General features: G+C 27.9%; 1 long non-coding RNA gene across 1 annotated transcript; it reads right to left on the minus strand.

The window, feature by feature from the left end:
* Positions 1-14882: 14882 nt before the first annotated feature.
* On the minus strand, positions 14883-17633 carry LOC129988854 (uncharacterized). Its single transcript, XR_008785693.1, has 2 exons — positions 16905-17633; positions 14883-15237 (listed from the first exon to the last, which is right to left on the minus strand). It is a non-coding gene; the product is annotated as an uncharacterized LOC129988854 (long non-coding RNA).
* Positions 17634-20605: the final 2972 nt, after the last annotated feature.

Consider the following 20605-nt stretch of genomic DNA (forward strand, 5'->3'; position numbering starts at 1 on the left):
GTCTATCGGTCTCTCTCCGAACCCGATAAATGAAAAACCCTTTGAGCTACACAAATGAAATTTGTTATAAGGCCTTACACGTAAATTTCTATCAAATTTTGAACGAAATCAATTCAAAGGAAATCTGTTCGTCTATTATACTTACCGAGCATAAGTGAATAACAAATAGTATAGAGCCAGATAGATAACATTTAGTTCAAAAGTATAACCTCTAAAATACATATCCGTAGCAAATGGTGAGCCAAATCCGAAAAGGAGTTAGCTGTCTTTCGGTCTGTAATTTCTCGTTTATGTAAACGCTATAACTTATAAACGCAATGACTTAACTAAATGAAATTCGGTACATTATCTTGTGACTACAACTGTAATTTTATGTCACATTTGGGTTTCAACGGTCAGTACAAAAAAGCATCCAAATTACATATTCGATATTCCGGCACTTGTGTATTAACCTCATACCGGCGATTAATCGTGAAAATTGTACCCTAGATTCATGCCCTTATTTCTTAAATATGGTTCGATAATGCCATGCAATTAAGTAAATACCTATTTCGATATTCTGGCACTTGTATATTAACCTCATGCTAGCGATTCGTGGCTTTGTCCAAAACCCAAATTTTATGTTGGAGGGAGGGAAAATAAGACTTTTATTAGAGAGTCTGCGAGAAAGTTTCGGTGAGACCATTTCGAATGGTTTATTTTTGACTTACAGAGAGAACACAGATCTTCAAGACTTAATTACAGAAGCCTCGTATTTGTTCGCCAGATGGCGCAGTAGTTGCTGCGTCAAAAAAAAAAAAGTCAAAATTTAAATGAGTATAACTTGTTACTTTCTCGTGTACATTGTTTAGAGAAAATATAGTAATCATCTAAAAATTCGAACTCGCGATTTTGACACATCTACACATTTTAGACTTCTCTGAGTTCGAAAAAAATATTTTTTGAAAATGTCTGTCTGTCTAAGACAAAGATAACTCTGAAACGCTCTGAGTAAGAGGGTTGAAATATGGCATACGGTCTTTACATCAAAGTTGCAGATTTCAATCATATTTTGTTTCGAAAAAGCCATCCGGTTGCTGAATATAAGTTAACCCAATAATTACAAAATGAAGAGAGATAGATAGAAAAATTCTGTACACATATTTAACATCTATAGTGTAGACATCTGTCAAATTTTGAGTTAAATCCAACAATGGGTAGATTTTCTCTGTCAATCTATAGTTTCAGAAAGATGTAATCGCGGTAATTCAAAAAAGCAATTATTTAAATTTATTAAATTTGGTATGGGATTTTTGTGCAGTTTTGTGTCAAATTTTTATATCAATCGGTTGGGAAAACGCGTCTAAAACACAAATTTCATTTTTAGATACTATTAACGCAGGCCAAAGATTAATCATCAAAAAACTCGCCAAATGATACGATAGATTCAGTAAAAATGCTAAATTCACGCCAAAAATTAATATTTCGAAACTATTGTACGCCAATGCCATGGAAGGTGTTTTCTGGTATGAAATTCCTTTAGGGAGCACGCGAGAAAGTTTAGGGGGAGCACTTCCCACTGGTGTTATTACTGAAATATAAAATTTATTATCTATAACATATAAAGATAATAAAGATATACGTATGTATCCTTAGTTGAAGGCTGAAGCCAAACTATCAGAAAACATTTTAAGGTAGTATTAGCCGGCAAAAGTAATCAAAAGTTCACCAATGGTGGTTACAATTCAGAATTCCAATTTATGGTGAATGGATTGACTTTTTCTTCTTTGAGAATAGCAAATGCGTTGAATTATTTATGAGATTTTATCAGTTTTTTATTATGTTAAGATGAAAAAACATTTCAAATAGAACTATGGAAGTACTAATGTTTTATGGCAAATCTTCAGCAGAATAACCAAATAGCAATCAGCCTATTTCTAACATAAACGATAAAATAATTTAAATATGAGATTTTCAGCGAATAAATTGGACCTGCCACCAAGATATTTTTTAAAATAGAAGTTTAATACTTAAATATATTTAGTATAGCAATTATATGTCGTGGATAAAATCTTATACTGTAAAAAAATCAGTTCACTAAAATTCTCTTACATATAAATTATAATTTTTTCTCTAAAGAAACAGTTTTAAAATGATTTCCGTTTTTGTATGTATAGTATACATACATATTTGGAGAGGATTTTTCATTTGATAATATTTCTTTCATCAAAAATTGATTTATAACAAATGGCGCACAATAAAATAGCTGATTTCATACAAAATAAACTTTTTTTTTAAATTTTAGATATTTACTTAAAGAAAGTTGCAAGTGTTATTTTATTTCAAATTAAATAATTTGATTTTATTTCCTAAAAAAAGAATAATTATTCAACAAATAAAGATTAACTAAAGTATAGTTAATTACAAATGAGCAAATTCATTCATTTTTAATCATTTTAAATAAAGCTGTCCTAAAAATTATTTCTGTCTAGACGAACCTACTGTCTAGACAGAAAATTGATATCTGCTATGATTGTATAGTTATATTAACTATTTAGTTTAGTTATATTAACGTCTCGTTTGGAAGCAACGCGGAGCTGTTTTGTAACGGATCTACTAAATTTGAACTACAAACCAGCGTCAAAAATATGTTTACGATTCCATAAGGAATTTTATTTCTGCTTAGCTTCATTAACCCATAAACCAATCGATTTAAACATGACAAAATTTGTCCCAGTAATTGAAACATCAAAAATAAGTTAAGATAATTTTTAAGTCATTCGATAATAAAGCAGACCAAAAGGGCGGGATATTTTTAATACCACTCAGCGATAGAGACAACGCAGACGATTATCTATATCTATTACGCAAATGTATGTTGCACAGAAATCGTTCATATTACCTATTGTCGAATGGCAAAAGTCAAATGTAAACAAATTATTACACAATCATTTCAGACTACTACATCGAACCTTTTTGTAGTTGCACTTTAGTCAGTGAAGCTGAAAAATATTACTAGAAATTCTCGGGATAAGGTTCACGGGAAGCTCTATAAATTCAAAAGAAAGAAAATGTAAAAGATATTAAGAAATTGCTGACAAGCAAAGTTTAATTGCGCGTGAAAATAGGCTTACTCATTTCGCTATGACTGGAAATTGATGGCCATGTTTTCCGAAACTATTACCTCACAAAAATAACTTTTTTTATCATCTTAAAACTCAAACATTTACCATTTTAATAATATCGAATTCATTTCTGGATCCAGTTTTCTTTATTTTGAATCCATTTTTTATATACACAATTTTCAACAATTTATGTTATGAAATTAAAACTCAGCTATCAAAAAATTAAATTGCGTGCTTTTAACAAAGCTATCAATTAAAAACAGAAGTCAAAATCGTTACTTTCAAATTAATGTCCAAACAAAGAATTTTTTTTAGCCTTAAAAAAATTCTTCTTTGGTCTTTAAATCCGATCTAAAATTTTCACTTCTCTTTTTATTTCTTAGCATATACACTTTTTAATTTTCGCGCTCTATCATTATTTGTTTTATTTCATTAAATTGAATTCATGTTTTTCTGTCTTAATACCTGAAGTTTCAAGAAAAAAACATTTCACAATAATATTTAGCAATTCAAAAAGTTGATCTGGGTGAATACCAAGAAGGCTAGTATTATAAATTATTTTTAAAAAAATTTGCAGTATTAAATGGAATTTCAAAATTTTAATCTTAAAATTAATATTCGAATCTCACATAAATTAAATATATATATATATATATATATATATATATATATATATATATATATATATATATACATATGTATAATTTCTATTGCAATTTTTTTTAAAAAAAATCTGAAAAGAATTTCAAAATTTTAATTTTTAATTAATATTCAAATCTCACATAAATTTTTAAAAAAATATTAATTATATCGCAATTTTTTTAAAAAAAATGTGTAGAGAATTTCAAAATTTTAGTATTTAATTAATATTTAAATCTCAGACAAATTAAAAAAGAAAAATATGATTTCTATTGCAATTAAAAAAAATAATGTGCAATGTTCTTGAAGATGTTGCAATTCTTCTGAAATAAAAGAAATCAGTTTTTAATAAATTTATTTTTATAAAAAAAAAATCAGAATTAATATAAAAATTGAAATTGTCCAAATTATATATTTTAATTCTCGAAACTGTTTAGTTAAAAATATTTCTAAATACACAAAAAAAATTTGTAAAAGAATGTCAGACCAGAAAATATGTTAAAATTTGGTAGATTCTAAAAGTATAACATAAAAAATTATGAAATATTTAATTAAAATTACTGTTTTATTCGACAGAATATACCTTTCTATATTATTGATCACACTGGAATAATTGTACCTTTACATAAGTTGTATAAATTAATTTAATAAATTTCTTTAAATTTGTTTCCTTAAGATAATTTACATGTTTCACGAATGAAGCTCTTTCAGTTTTTAGACATCTCCCAGACGGGTAGAAAACAACTAGAAGCAGACTTTAAAAAGAGAAATAAAGTTAGAGAAATCTTGTTAAAGCAAACCACTGTTTTATAATCACTTACTTCCAAATTTAAATTTAAGCGCGGGTTGCAGAAAATATTCTTTCTTTCTCAAACGCAAGATTTTTTTTTTTAAATTTATGGCGCCTTCGTGCATAAATCATTTGAAGGACATCAGTTATTTAGATATGATATTTTTCAAAGTGATACAACTTTGCATAAATCAACCGTTTTGTTTGTTCAAAAGAATATTTCTTTTGAAAAAGATGGTTTTTGAATTCTCTTTTCACGCCTTATTTACTTAAAAAAAATAATAATAATTTTTTAACTGAAACAAAAAAGAATATTTTTTTTTTATAATTGAAGCATATATTTTTAAAAATCGTTTTCTTTTATATTGAAATTGTAAATTTATATTTCTAATCATATTTTTCAAAAAAGCAGAAAACTAACTAAAGCAGATACTTTTAAAAAATCATTTTCTTTTCGATTGAAATTGTAAATTTATAATATTAACCAGATTTTTAAAAAAGCAGAAGATTGACTAAAGCAGATGTTTAAAAAAATCGTTTTCTTTTGTATTAAAATTGCAAATTTATAATACTAACTAGATTTTTTAAAAAGCGGAAGACTAACTAAAGCTAATATTTCAAAAAATAGTTTTCTGTTGTAATGAAATTGTAAATTTATAAACCTACCAAATTTTTTTTAAAAGTAGAAAAATAACTAAAGCAGATATTTTTAAAAAGGATTTTCATTTGTATGGAAAATTGTAAATTTATAAACATAACCAGATTTTTTTTAAAAAAAAAAGTCAGGAAACTAACTAAAGTAGATACTTTAAAAAATCGTTTTCTTTTGCATTGAAATTGTAATTTAATAATTCTAACTAGATTTTTTTAAAAATCAGAAAACTAACTAAAGAAGATATTAAAAAAAAAACGTTTTCTTTCATATTGAATTTGTAAATTTATAATTCCAACAAGATTTTTTTAATTCAGAAAATTAACTAAAGCAGATATTTAAAAAATCGTTTTCTTTTGTACTGAAATTGTAAATTTATAATCGTAACTAGATTTTTTAAATAAAGTAGAAAACTAACTAAAGTAGATATTTTTTTTAAAAAAATTGTCTTCTTTTGTATTGAAATTGTAAATTTATAAATCTAACTGGATATTTTTTAAAGCAGAAAACTAACTAAAGTAGATAGTTTAAAAAATCCTTTTCTTTTGTATTGTAAATTTATAATCCTAATCAGTTTTCCTTTACTTTTTAAAAAGTAAAAACATTATAATCGTGACAGTTCACTTTATATTGTGAACCTTATATCGTAAATCTTATGTAATATATAGAACCTTATATAATCGTGAAAGATCCCCTTCATCAAAAGTTACGTTTTGATGAATCATCTGGTTTAAAACCTCTCCGAGCCCAAAACAAAGTCTTGAGATAATGTCTAGTCATCCTTCTATTTATGAATGGCAATTCAAAAATAAAGTGGGCTAGAAAAATGAAATTTGGTGCGTGGTCTTGAAATCTAACTTTTAGATTTCTATTAAATTTTGAACGGAATCCATCTACCCATGCAAATGCGAACATGGTAGGAAATAAATGACAGTATACAAATGAAAGTTAGTTCTTAATTTTATCGCCAAAATTGTAGGTGTGAGTAAAATATTAACCAAATCCTTCAAGACTTGTATATTCGGTTCTATGGGAACGCTATAAGCTCAAAAGCGCAACGACTTCAATCATTAAAATTTTAAATGTAGATATCATGTGACGAGAGGTCTAATTTCAGAGGATTTTCGAGTCACGAGGAATCATTATTAGACTTTCTTGTCTGCATTTCCTCACAGAAAAGAATCCCCTTTTTTGAATCCCTGCCTGAGGGTGACCCTTGAAAAAGTCTTCAGTCCGGATTCTTTTTTTTTTATTTGGTTTATTTGATTTTGCTATTAACTTGATTTTAATACTTTTGCATCAATTCATCTGTGTCTTAGAAGTAGCTGCATTTGCGCTCTCTAAATACTATGAAGTTTTTCTTGTTCCTTTTTTGGTTTTAGTTTGAATAAGAAATAATTTTTAGTTGCGATTCCGAAACTAATTCGTTTCGTTTTCAAAATATTTCTTACTTATATATATATATATATATATATATATATATATATATATATATATATATATATATATATATATGCCAAATTTTGGAGATAAATGATTTATTACAATGCAATATAATGTTGTTGATATCTTTATATTAGAAAAATAGTATTTATTTTCATTTATTTTCATTTTTCATCATCATCACTCATTATTTTCATTTTCATTTATTTTCATTTTTTAAGGTTTTGCTAGGTGACGCTTAATATTACGTTTGGTTCTTTTAAAGCTTTAATATTGAAACGGCAATCTGTAATATCTAAAAAATCGTGACATTCAAAGATTTAATTTAAAACTCGAATAACAAATTAATTCGCTTGTATTAAAAGAACATTTCAATCGCAAAAGTAGTGCTTTGAAATCCAAATTTAAATGGAAATAGTATGATTGAAATAAAATAATCAAACACATTATAAGCGTCTTCTTTTGTTCAAAAGTGACTTTATCCACTTAATTTTTGACTACGGTTACAGATTATCAATATCTCTTGCGTCTTTTTTAAAACTAAAATGGAAGGTAGGAATTAATTAAACAAACAGACGATTCCTCAGACAGATGATATTTCCGTCAGACGAACGGGAATTTATTTATTTATTTATTCCTTTTTACAGATTACATGTTTCAATAGCGTGTCTGTATAATGAGATCAAACGATTTGATACAATATCTAATAAAATTAAAATATTTTTTCTGCTGCTGCATTTTTCGTCATCTAAGATAAATAATACATTTTCCTTATTAAAAAAAAACTATGCAGTGAAACCCTTTGCAAATTTTATGTTGCCAGAAAATGGAACATTGAAGTGGAAATTAGAAAATTATGTGATTTGTTAGGAATCTGAAGATCATATGAATAACATTTTGGAAGTTTCCGAGAATATGAGATGCAAAACCCTCAAGCGGAAAATTCCATTAGCATCCCATTAAGAAAAATTAGTAATATTATATTAGATAAAGATAAAGAATCATACAAACAAACTTTTGCAAATATTTGTTGAAGAGTTTTGTAAGAGTAATTTGAAGACTTAAATAGAGATGAAATAAAATAGGAAATAATAATAATAGAGCAAAATCTACAGCGACAAAGATGAAAGCTATTTTTAGTTCAAAATGTAGTCGCAATTCAGTAGTATATCACATTTCAGAAAATAATAGAAGAGTTATTTTATGGATAAATAACGTCATTACTTCTATGAAAAAATTCATTAATAAAAAAAGATTCAAGCATGCAATCTGAAACATCAAAACATGATATTCTTTTAAGATTGATATTTTTTCGAAAATGTTCTCTCATATGCTCTCTCTTCTATAGTAGCTACCATGTCCCACCAAAAAATTATTTAATACATTAACTGCCAAATATTTATTTCAAATTTTGGGTCGGATAAATTATATATGCACAAAAAAAATTGTGTAAGCATAATTAGCATAGTTAAATTATGCTTTGGTTTAAAAATATTTGATATTTTTGAAAAAGATAATTATTTGAGATTTTAAAATCATCAACAAAACAATTACAATAAAAAAACCCGAATAAATAATATAAGAAGATATGTGGAAACAAATCATTACTATAACTTCCAAATTACATATTTATATACGGTATTTTATTATAATATTAAAACCAAAAAAACCAGTAGGAGAGATCTCCTCAACCCTTTCTCGCATACTCTGTATTAAACTTGTTATGCAAGAGAACGTTTACATGGCATTAGCGAACAATAGTTTTGGCTTGAATTTAGCATTTTTACTGAATCTATCGTGTCATCCGCGGCGAGTTATTTGGCTATTAATCCATGGTATGCAGCTAAAAGTATCCAAAACTCGAATTTGGGTTTTAGATACGTTTTTCTCAGCCGATTGAAACAAAAATTTGGAACAAAACTGCACTTATAGTCACAAAATCCTATACCAAATTTGACGCATTTAAATCACTGAGTTTTTGAATTATCGAGTTAATATGTTTCTGAAAGTACAAACCGACAGACAATCAACCCGTTTTTGAATATGACAAACTTTGGCAGGTGTCTATACTATAGATGTTAAATCTGTGAGCCGAATTTGATCTATCTAGTTTCGTTCTTCGTTTTGTAATTATCCGGTTAATTTTTAATCTAATAGCTGGACAAATGGACTGTTAAATCTATGTACCAAATTTTATCTATTTAACTCTCCTTATTTTTGTATTATCGTGTTAACTTTTATTCGAACAGCCGGGCAAATGGGCTTCCTCTGGACAGATTTTACTCAAAATTTGATAGAAATCTTTGACTTTGGTGTAAAGACCGTATGCTAAATTTCAACAGTTTAGTTCAAGACGATTTTGAATTATCTTTGTTACAGAACGACAAATAGATGCATATTTTCCAAAATTGTGTTTTTCAAACTCATGAAGATCAAAAACACAGAGATTCATCAAAAGAACGAGTACGAAATTTTTGACGATTACTGTATATACTCATACGAGAAAGTAAAAATATGATGCTTCAAATATGACAATACTGCTCCTTTCAACTTAGAGACGACTTTCAAATTTGTCACTGGTTGTAAAGAAACGAAGCACAAATTACAGGCATTCTGCAACACACAATATTGACTGATATATAATGTTACAAATCTGTAGTGATGCTCCTTAGCATGGTTAGTTCAGTCACTGGAAAGACCGTTTTGCGATCAACTCTGTTGGGTGCTGAACGGGTGCCGCGTCAGTGATCTCAGAGTTTGGCGACAAACTCGGCGACTTTGACGACAAAATAGAATCGGTACCATGACGTTTAGAGGCCATTATAAGAGCCAAAAGACATACAAATTAAGTGACACTTTGTTTCTATGCGAGATATTGCAAAAATTTCATTGGTGTATTCTCAATTTTTTGAGGCAAGAATCTGAGTATGTATATTTCAAATGCTTCTGAAATGTTTCAATTTATAAGTTTTCCGTTGATTTTTCTTTATTTTTACTTTAAATTAAACCATCTGTTATGGGTAAAAATAAAAACATGTTTGCACTTCCCGGTAATGCGTTATTTACATTGAAAGACGGATTTATCAAGTAAAAGTAAGGTGTACTCTCAATTTTTTGAGTCACTGTATATTTTGATATTTGTTTAAAAGCTTCAAAGCTTTTTAAAAATGTATTTTACTATTTGATACAAGTTTGATGACATTTTATTTTTTATATAATTTTACCATAATATTATTTATTTTGTAATAAATGCTGAACTATGTAATAAAAAGGAATCCATGTTGCATGGTTGCTTCAATGTGTAATATTTCATTGTTTTTGTCAAAGGATTGAAAGGAATTTGAAAACATGAACTTAGATTATAAAGAACGATCCTTTTTATTTTCCAGTTTGTTGAGAGGATATTTTTAAACTTTTTTGCTTTGCAAGAATAGTCAAAATATCAAGATTTTGTTTGGAAAATGTTTCCTAACCGTATAAATATGTATATCGAATTTACTACCTTAGAGAATAAAACAACTAAACGAATTGCTATATTTACCATATAAAAACAGAAAACTAATCCTTTACATTGTTAACATAAAAAATACGAGCTTCAATTATATTTCAATTCGTATTTTTACAGAAGCTTGTTGGTTACCTTTCAGTCTAACCACTGAAAAAATATTTCTTTAAAAAAAAAAACGCCATAAGAAAATTGATAGTTAGCGATAACTTTTCAAGGATATGTGAAAAAATGGTCTCCCGTTTTTGCTGGGAAGCAGTTATTGTTATTTTTAAGGACTTAACAAGATAAAAATGTATTGCGTGCTAAGTCCACGGAATAAATACATCTTTCTTAAGAGTCAACAGAAGCAATTTTATGTATATATCCGCCATCAAGTCACAACAAAATCTCGTTATTTATTATATTTGTGTTAAAAAAAACGTGATATCTGCCAGGGTGGGTTTCTCAGATATTTTGAATTCCAAAAGCAATTACGTTTAACACGAACGTGAAGAAACAAAAAATATATTCTTTAATTTCTTTTACGAGCGGTTAATTTTAAAAGGGGTCAAAGAATTTAACCAAATTAGCTATGTCTGTTAATTGTCTAGCTTCACAATGGTGTAGTATAATTAGTATTGTATGGTCAAGCGTATGGCCTCGTTCTTTATCTAAACATATGGCACAAATTATTTTAATTAAGAATTATTATTTCTTAAGTATGAGTGATTCTGATAAACTTCTATACATAATTAATAGAAAACAATTTTCGGGTATAAATATAATTTATTATTATCTTTCTCCCTCTTTGTTTTAAAAGTATAGTTTATTATTTCTCTGATAAATTGAAAAGATTACTCAGATTTTAATTGGGAGAAACTAAGCTACAAATAATTTAATAAACAATGGAAATGTTTTAACCATGAGTTTTTCATATATAAACAAAACAAAACAAAAAGGACGATGCGCTGCAGTTTCGTAGGAAGTAGAATATCAAATAATTAGAATCAAGAATATCAAGTTTCGTAGACTAACAATCAAGTAGAATCAAGAATATCAAGTAACTTTTATAGTTAATAATTACTATTGAAAATAGTTTTTATTTTAATAACTTCTCACTCTTCAAATTTTCTATGCTCTTCTGTAGTTAAAAAAGTTTCATTTTACATGCGAACTTGCTATATTAAATTGTAGTTATGGGCAAAAATAATTCACTAATATTCTTTTAAAACGAGTGTTTTGATAAAGAAACAGGAAAAGTACCATTTAATCTTGCTGACCTCTTCATAGTTTAGTTATATTCGCTTCCAGTTTTGAAACAATGATAGACTTTCTTTTGATATGTCTCTAAACAGCGGCAAAATAATAAGAATTACATCTGAGATGGCATCCCTCTCCTCCAGGTTCTCGCACCACACCACCCGAAAGACATTTGGAGTTGACGGATTCAGCGTGCACTAGACTCGTTTAAACAGCGGTTCTTGGTGGAATCAGCTTTCGAATTAGGAGTTCTCCTATCTTGAAATTAACCCACCACGCTTCTGGCATCGTAATTTTACATCAGTTCTACCATTTTATTAAACTAGAGATCCTATACTAGGTATTAATATTAACTTCAAAAATGCAACGATACAATGGAACATCTCGGAAGGGGACAAAGCTACCCAGATGGTGATTAAAAAGTCCAATAGATTTAGCCACGTGAGGGGCAAAACTCCCATAATTTAATGTAAAAGTGTCGAACTATTATCTCAGCAAAAATCTTTACAACCATATAAATATAAATATAACAAAAAATTTTTAAATACTCTAATGGCTAAATTCACATAATTTTAAAAAATACTTTAATGGCTAAAATTCACAAATGTTTTGAAAATACTCTAATGGCTAAATTCACAAAATTTTAAAAAATGCTTTAATGGTCAAATTCACAAAATTTTTAAAATACTTTAATGGCTAAATTCACAAAATTTTCAAAAATATTTTAATGGTTAAATTTACAAAATTTTTAAAAATGCTTTAATAATCAAATTCACAAAATTTTTAAAAATACTTTAATGGCTAAATTCACAAAATTTGTAACTTTACTCAACTACTAGTTTCTAATCCAACATTCGCTAACGACCAGTTACTATAATATTACTTTGAAACACCATCCCTACGGCCATTAATAGCAGCGAACAGTCAATAGAATACCAATATCCCAATCAGCCATCAATATTCTATTGCTGTTCCAAAGTGAAATGCAATAAAGCGCTTCACAGTGGGAGTGAAATGAGTAAATGAACTTTTGTGACGTATTTTCTTCACGCCCACTCTCTATTCTAAAATTCCTCTTCTTCGAAAGAAAGTGGCCGTTTTGACTTTGGGATTATTGTTTCCATTTTAAAAAGAGAAATAAGTCTTTTGTTAGATCCGTAATTATTCACATTACTTGGAAATAATCTCTACGAACAAGATATCTTCTATTGTAGAAAAAGACTATAGTAGAGAAGAAATACATTGTAGAAATTGTGGTATATATATATTTGTCACTTTACGTATTTAAAGAAATTTTATATTCAATCCTACAAGATGTTAATGAATTATGTATTCAATCTACCAACAGCAATTAATTACTAATCTAAAAAGTTCAAATAAATGACATTTTTAATCTCAAATTGAGAATAATTTTCGCCATTTTCAATAATTTTCTAAAATAATAATCGCAAATATATAAAGATTACTTGAAGCGAAAACCATATAATTGGTCGTTGGAGAAATAACGAGTTTGTAAATTCATACTGACTTATTGAAGATATAAAATTTTATTCTAAGAAATTAATACGGTCGAGAGGAGATAAACTAAAATCTCATTGATATTAGAAAAATACGCGATTGATAGATGTAATTAAACAGAGAAATGAATTTTAAAACTTTGAAAATAACCAGCAAATGTGGCCTTTCTCAAATTTTCTCGCATATTCTCTGGTAATTTTGTCATGCCAGGGAAAACCTAGCATGACATTGGCGTAAATAATTACGAAATATTAATATTTGTCGAGAACTTAGCTTTTTTAGTTTTTAGTATTTTCAGCTTGGAGAGTTTTTCGGTGATTAATCCCCGGCATGAGATTAATAGTATCAGAAAATCGAATTTCTGCTTTAAACACATTTCTCTCAATCGATTAAAAAAACGATTTGACATAAAACTACATAAAATTCCATATCTGATTCGATACATTTGAGTTACTGCGTTTTTGAATTATCAAGTTCACATGTTTCTGAAAGTACAGACAGACAGACAGTCAAAACTTTCTTGGTTTCGTTTCAGACTTGACAGGTGTCTACATTATAGATGTTAATTTTGTATACAGAATCTTATATATCTAACTAAAAATCTTTGTTTTTTATATCCTGTTATATTAAAACAATCTAACAGACGGAATATTACTGAGCAGATTTTACTCAGAATTCGATAGAAACCTACAAATTTGGTGTTAAGACCGTATACCAAATTTAATCCGTCTAGCTCAAAGCATCTTTTTAGACATTTTCAACAGTCATTTTTAGACATTTTCAACAGACAACAGACATTTTCCAAAAATGATTTTTTCGACCTCAGAGAAGTCTAAAACAATGGAGATGCGTCAAAATCTCGAGCTCGAACTTTTTGACGGTTACTATACTTTCTCTATACTACGTATACGAAAAAGTAATAAACTAAAATGTGAAAATGAATAATTCGTATTTAACCATATGAAAATGACAATAACAGAGAAAGATGTGTCAACAATGGAATGCCTTCACACCCAAAGCTAGTAGTGTTGTAAAAATGTTTACAAAATTTCTTAAGAAAATACAACTGAAATACAATTTTAAATCAGCAAGAGTGACCATTCCAAAACTTTCTCGCATAGTTCCCATTCAAAGTGGCAACACTTCCTCCACCACATTAAAACAGTGACCTTGGACAAGGACACAACCTCCGCCAGTACTCTTTTTTTTTTTTTTTTTTTTTTTCAGAATCACACATATTAACTTTGTAATATAGAGGAGAAAACAGGAAAAGCATCGTGAATGTCTTTTTATCGACCAAACGAAATTTGACAAAAAAAACTACAATTTTGGTAAAAAGATCGCATATAAGAGTTCTTACACCGAAACTGATGTGTTATTGAGTTGTCATGTTTATATGCATGCAAATGTACAGTCCAAACAGAAGGTCAAACTTTTGACTGACCTGATACAAAATTTAATGCAGATATACTCTTTAGATATAAAAACATTTTATTAAATTTGGGTTCATTTAGCTCTTTGTATTTTCTTTCAATAACCGTGTTTATTAGGCATTGGACAGACATAAACAAATTTCCAAAATTTCCGTCCAAATTTGAAAAAAAGAAAATTCTACAAGTATGGTATAAAGACCGTATGCCACATTTCATCCGTTTATATAAAAACATTTTGAGTAATCGTATTTACATACATTTATAATCCAAAAATGTATTTTTCAAATTCTGGAAAATCAAAAACATAGAGATTAGTCACAATTACGAGGTCGTATTTTTTCACCATTACACTATTCTCTTTTTGTATGTTTCGAGAAAAAAAAGATATTAAAGTAAAATAAAATAATTAGTGAAATGAAATAGAGAACCTAAAAAAAGTGACTCTTAAATAGATAATATTTTTAATTGTTATAATCTGAATTGAATTTTGGAAAATCCTAAACATATCCTTTTTCTCAATGAGTAACTAACTACATTAAAAGAAAAGAAATATATATTAAACCAGTTTGCATTTTTATTGCAGCAATATATATAACAGCGAACCGTAACAATTAGACGATAAAGATTAGCGAATGCTAATCCAAGGAAAACAAATCAACAGCATAAAAGCATCTCCTGGTTGGAAGAAAAGGAACGAAAATATATGTTCACTTCACGTCCCTCCGGAATTAATAAAATATCAGCTCTGAATTCGAATAAAGGAGGTACACGGTTTTTCCTTTTCCAGTAGGAACGAATTTTATTGCTTCCCAATGTTGTTCAGTATGCAGTCCTATCCTATTCTTTCCTACCTGTTGATTCACTTTGGGTCTTCTTTCATCGTCTTTATTGTGTTTTTTCCATACACTTGACTATTAGGATAAAAATAATTAAAGAAACAATAAAAAAAAATTAAATTAAAAACAAAAGTAAAGATATTAAAATGATTTTGATTGGTGAGATAAAAAAAATGAAGAAATGAAGAAAGATATTAAATGAATTTAATTGGTGCATTTCTGTAACCCTAATCGACGAGTTGCTATTATAAACCAAAAATATTATGGAAGAATGAAAGTGACATACTTAATTATAATTAGTATAAAACATGACGTTATGAAATGTATTTAGAGATAGCAATAGCATCCATCATTTGTTTACACAAAGAACACATATGCGTGCATTTCATACTTCTATTCATTTCAGCAAGTTTTTTTACGTAGTCAGTTTGCACAAGCGGCTTAAATGGTACATGGTTCTTATAAGAATGCCTAAAAAGCAGCTGAATGTAACCACCGTCGAATAATAAATTTCTTTGCTATCAAACGTTTTCAACTATATACTGCAGACTTTAGTATATACAGATACTAAGGTTCCTATGTACAAAAGTATATCGATTGCATATACGTAATCTATATACAAAATATATTGCAAATCTTTCATTTATAATGCATATCATATATTATGATGTACATAAAAATAAATATTTCTTTCAAAAATTAGAGGAAAACTTTTATGGAATGTTTCTAATGGTTTAAAATTCCTTTTATGTTGGTAAATTAATTTTAGAGAACTCAAACTCGATTTAAGCCTTCTATTTATTGTGATTACCAAGAACTATTTATATTCTCAGCAAGAATTCTAATACAGAATAAAAAGCCGAAAATATTTCATTCAGAAATATTTTGCATTTGACTGACCTAGCTTTCAGATGCGATGAAATCATTTAAGATATATTAATAAAGTTCTTCCTCCCTTTTACACGTAAAAGAATTTTTATTTTGTCCTTTTTCTTCATCTTCTTTTCATTCTACCTAAAGTTGGCTTGGTAGAGATATTGCCAATATCATTAATAAATAATAGAATCAAAGTGCAGTCACAGTCATGTACTAAATTTTCTGCGCATGTCATGTAATATCTAACTCCTCTTCACCATACTCTGAGTTGTTAATAAAATCTTTCCGCTCTACTTTATATGTAAAAGAAATTTTATTTTGTTCCCTTTTTCTTTTCAATCTACCTAAACTTGGCTTTTTAGAGATGGTACCAATATTATTAATTAATAATGGAATTAAATGTTATTTTTGCATGCAAAAATCAATGTGTATGTCACATAACAACTAAGTATACATTGCCATTCATTATGCTCTAATGACATGTTCTTTTCCATCTTTAAGTTCTGAACTAATTTTTAAAATTAAATTTTTAAATATGTATTCACACACAAATGCATTTTTTCGTCTCATTTTATCAAAATTATTTTTCAATCCGGCCTTTCTAAACAAATTCTTTCTTATATAAAGGTGTTTTATATTTTCCAAATGTCATTTCCTAAAAAGAAAGTAGTGTTTTCAATACAATAGCAGATTTTATTTCAAAGTGAAATAAAATATTTAACATAAGTCAGCAGAACATATTTTACTAAAGCACACAAAGTTGCTTTATCAAGCATATTAAGAAAATAAATGAAAAAAGATTGAAATGTATAGTAAGATGGAATAAAGAAGAAATTATAATAGTTACAAAAAATAAGATTACTTACACATTCTCCAATTCCTAAAATATGCTCTTTGTACTTTTATAATTTCAGAGGGGGTATTCCTGAAATTCATGCGAAAGATGTTCTTAATATCTCATTAAACCATTCTCCATAATCTATTAATCAGGATTACTTTGGCATTTAAAAACATTTGAATTCAATTAAAACATTTTGCGGTAAATATTTAAATACATAAAATAGGAAATCAAATCGAACAATATTTTGCAATTAATTACATTATGCATGGAATCTTATTTGAATGTCACACAATTACTATTTTGTTGCTATATATTTGTGTCTAAAATGCGATATATAACATACTATGTTAAATGGATTTATTAATATTCATATGAAGCAGTATTTTTTGCAGCTATATTGTTTATCAAATGGTATTCTAACAGCCCGATTTCAAAATCATTTATCATGATTAAAAACTTAATACAAGTTTACAATTGAAAATTTGTAAATAAAAATGCCATTGGATTTTGATCTAATCTTTTACAAATTAAATGAAATACCGTCCCTCGGTTCAGACGTTTCCTGGCAACTATGGCGGGCGGAAGATCACGGTATATGTCTCGAAAATCCAGACACCAAACGAGACGCTTCTCGGAGAAGAAAAGGCGCAGAGAATATTAATTCCTGCGTTGGATGGAAAGGCCTGCGGATCAATTGGAACTTCTTCCTTCCCACCCCTCCTCATTCCTTCACGTAACCAACTGCCAGGTTTAGGCAAATCTCTCTTAAAGAAAAGAAAAAACATGTTAAGTCTCACGCAAAACTAAAATGCAGTGGTTTTGATATTTAGTATTCGATTGAAGGAGAAGAATCGTTTGGTCGAAAACGAGTTAAACTCTAGGCGAAATATTGTATTGTTTTATCGTTTGGTTAAAGCGAATTGTTCCGGCATTTAATTGAATACGAATAATTGAACACGAATTGAATCTTTTTTCGTTCTGTTCTAAGAATATGCAAGAAGTATTAATTATTCGACTTCAATAGCGTATCGAATACAAATATTGTAAATTCAGTTATCTTGTTTTTTTAATTAACACATTGATCATATATAAAGAAAAATTTGTATTTATTATTGGAAAATAAATGAAAAATATCGTCTGCTTTTTAAAAAATCATCCTAATTTGAGAAAAAAATGTTCTTGTGCTTGTAGAATGTATTATATTTTTGATTTCATTTTAAAAATGAATCCATTATGAGTTTATATCTAGTACAATTGCATATTTAAGAAAATTTTACATTTAATTTAATAATTTTTATCTGCTTCAGGATCTTTCAATATATATAATGAATTTTAATATTCCACTACTGAATGAAGTAGTAGTGAATACTAATCTTTCGATGTTTCCTCTTTCTTGTTCTGCCTGATTAGATGACTTAACCATGTGATTTTTCATAAAATTATAAATATAAAAATGGAATAAAATAAGGAATAAATATCAAATGATCTCATCAGAAAATAAAGCTCAAGAAATATTGAATTTATAAAATAAAAACAATAAAAGAAACAATTAAAGCGTAAGAAACTATAGTATAACCAGACAAGTTGCTACAAGGAAGCATATCTTTAAAGACAAAATAAACCTGTATTGTTGATCGTAAAATTCAAAAATATCAGAAGCTTGAATTGATTTATTTCCAATTTTATGTGTTAAGAATTCTAAAATTTATATTTGTGTTCTCTTAGCTATTATTTGCATAGTATATGTTTTATAGAAAGGGCAAAAGGTTAAAAAGGAGACACATTAACCAATACGCAAAATCATCATATGGTTGCCGTGCTGAATCGCATAGTTAATAAAATTATATAGCTGGCCATTTGGCTGGATTTTTTTTTCTTCTAATACCCAAGACATTTCGATTTTTTTTTCTAAAGAAAAAAGTAAATTCAATGCGCAACGAAAGTTGCTGAACTGTGAAAGACTTTGAAATGGAACTAATGCTATAGAACTTTAGATAAATTGCAGAATTTTAGATAAATTTATTAAAAGAACTATGAATGAAGACGTGTCGAAGTTATGAAAGAGTTATTTGTCTAAAATTCGATTCTACTCCATTTGCACACAAAAGAAATTTCTTGTGTTGATGTTATGTTTGTTTGAAGTAATTGCAAATTAAATTTTCAAATATCATATTTTGGCATATAGAAAAACAATATGAAGTAAATAAAATTTATTTTTTTTCTGTGCTAAGTTTATCAACGACAATAACGTAAAAGCACAATCTTATTATGCACATCTAATACATAAAATATGTGTATATTTTATGCTTGGAATAAATTATTTATTTTTTCTATTTAGATCAAACATTTGAATATTGAAAGATAATAATTAAAGTAATTGCTGGAGAGATTTCAATATTTTTTATCTTTTAAGTTATTTGAATGCTTTTTTTCCTTTAATGATTTACGAAAGAAGAATTCATTAATTTTATTGATAAAAAAACCGACGATTTAATTGAATTTCCGTGTTTTTCCCTGTTTCAGTTCATTATCTTGAATTTTCATGCATTCTTCGAGCAGTATTCCATTAAAAAAGATATTAAAGGATATTACTTGTCAAGATGAAATATTATGTTCTTTAAGTAGATTTCTTTATTTGTTACATTTTTAAATTCTAAATTTATGTAATTTTGATTGGATTTTAGGAGATTTATATACTGTATATATACTGTAATATGCTGTAATGAGTGTCTGACCTTTTGCTTTTGATCCATATCGATCAAAAAAGAAAAAAGAAGAGAAACATTTTAACTGGTCTTTCGAGTGGTTGTAGGATTACGGTGGCTTGACCACAGGCTGTTGGTTTACGGATCGGAGCATCTATTCAACAATAGGTCTGACCTGTATATGAAAAATAGTGCATTATGTTTTCTAAAAAGTGTATATTAAAAATGAAAAAAAAACCAATTGAAATCAGAAAAATAGTTAATCTTTATTCAGACTTAAAAGAAGCATTTGTGTTGTTATTTAAGAAAGAAAAAAAAACATGCTCTTCATTTATTTCCAGTAATGGCTCGATCCAAGTCTTGGTTTAGTTTTTGTTTTTTGATATCCATTCTTTCCTGTATTCTATAATAGCGTAAAGTAGTTATAATTCTGTGGTGAATAGCATATAATCCAGTTAACAACTACGCTGCACGAGCATTTGCTTTTGCATAATGGTTATGTTACTGGACTGCGAACCACAAGGTTCCAGGTTTTACCCTCGCATCATTCCAATCCCCTAAAGTTCGTTTTCTAATTTTTGGATTTCTTCTCATATCTTTGTAGGGAACTTTTTTTCTAATTGTTATTTTTAAATGGGAGTGAGTTAGGTCATCTGCCTTTTTTGTTCGTTATCACTGGGTAGATGAAGTTTTGCCTTAAAAAGTTATTACTGCTAGTGGAGGGTTTCGGTGTTGCATGATTGTTTATTTGAATAATGTAGGTATCATCCATGAGTTTGGGTTTAACACTACATCTGAAATTTTTTTAATTTCTTGGCTCTCTATTCAAAAGCCCCATTTAGGCATTATGGAAAGTAGAGGATACAAGTCAGCCATTTTAATGGAGAGTTTCGGTGTTGCATGATTATGTATTTGAATAATGTCGATATCATCCATGATTTTTGGTTTAATATTGTGTCTAACGTTTTTTTTTTCTTTTTTTAATTTTCAGGGTTTTAATTCATAAGTTTCATTTAGAATT

This window comes from Argiope bruennichi, chromosome 10 (assembly GCF_947563725.1).
Source record: "Argiope bruennichi chromosome 10, qqArgBrue1.1, whole genome shotgun sequence".
In the NCBI taxonomy this organism is placed as follows: Eukaryota; Metazoa; Arthropoda; class Arachnida; order Araneae; family Araneidae; genus Argiope; species Argiope bruennichi.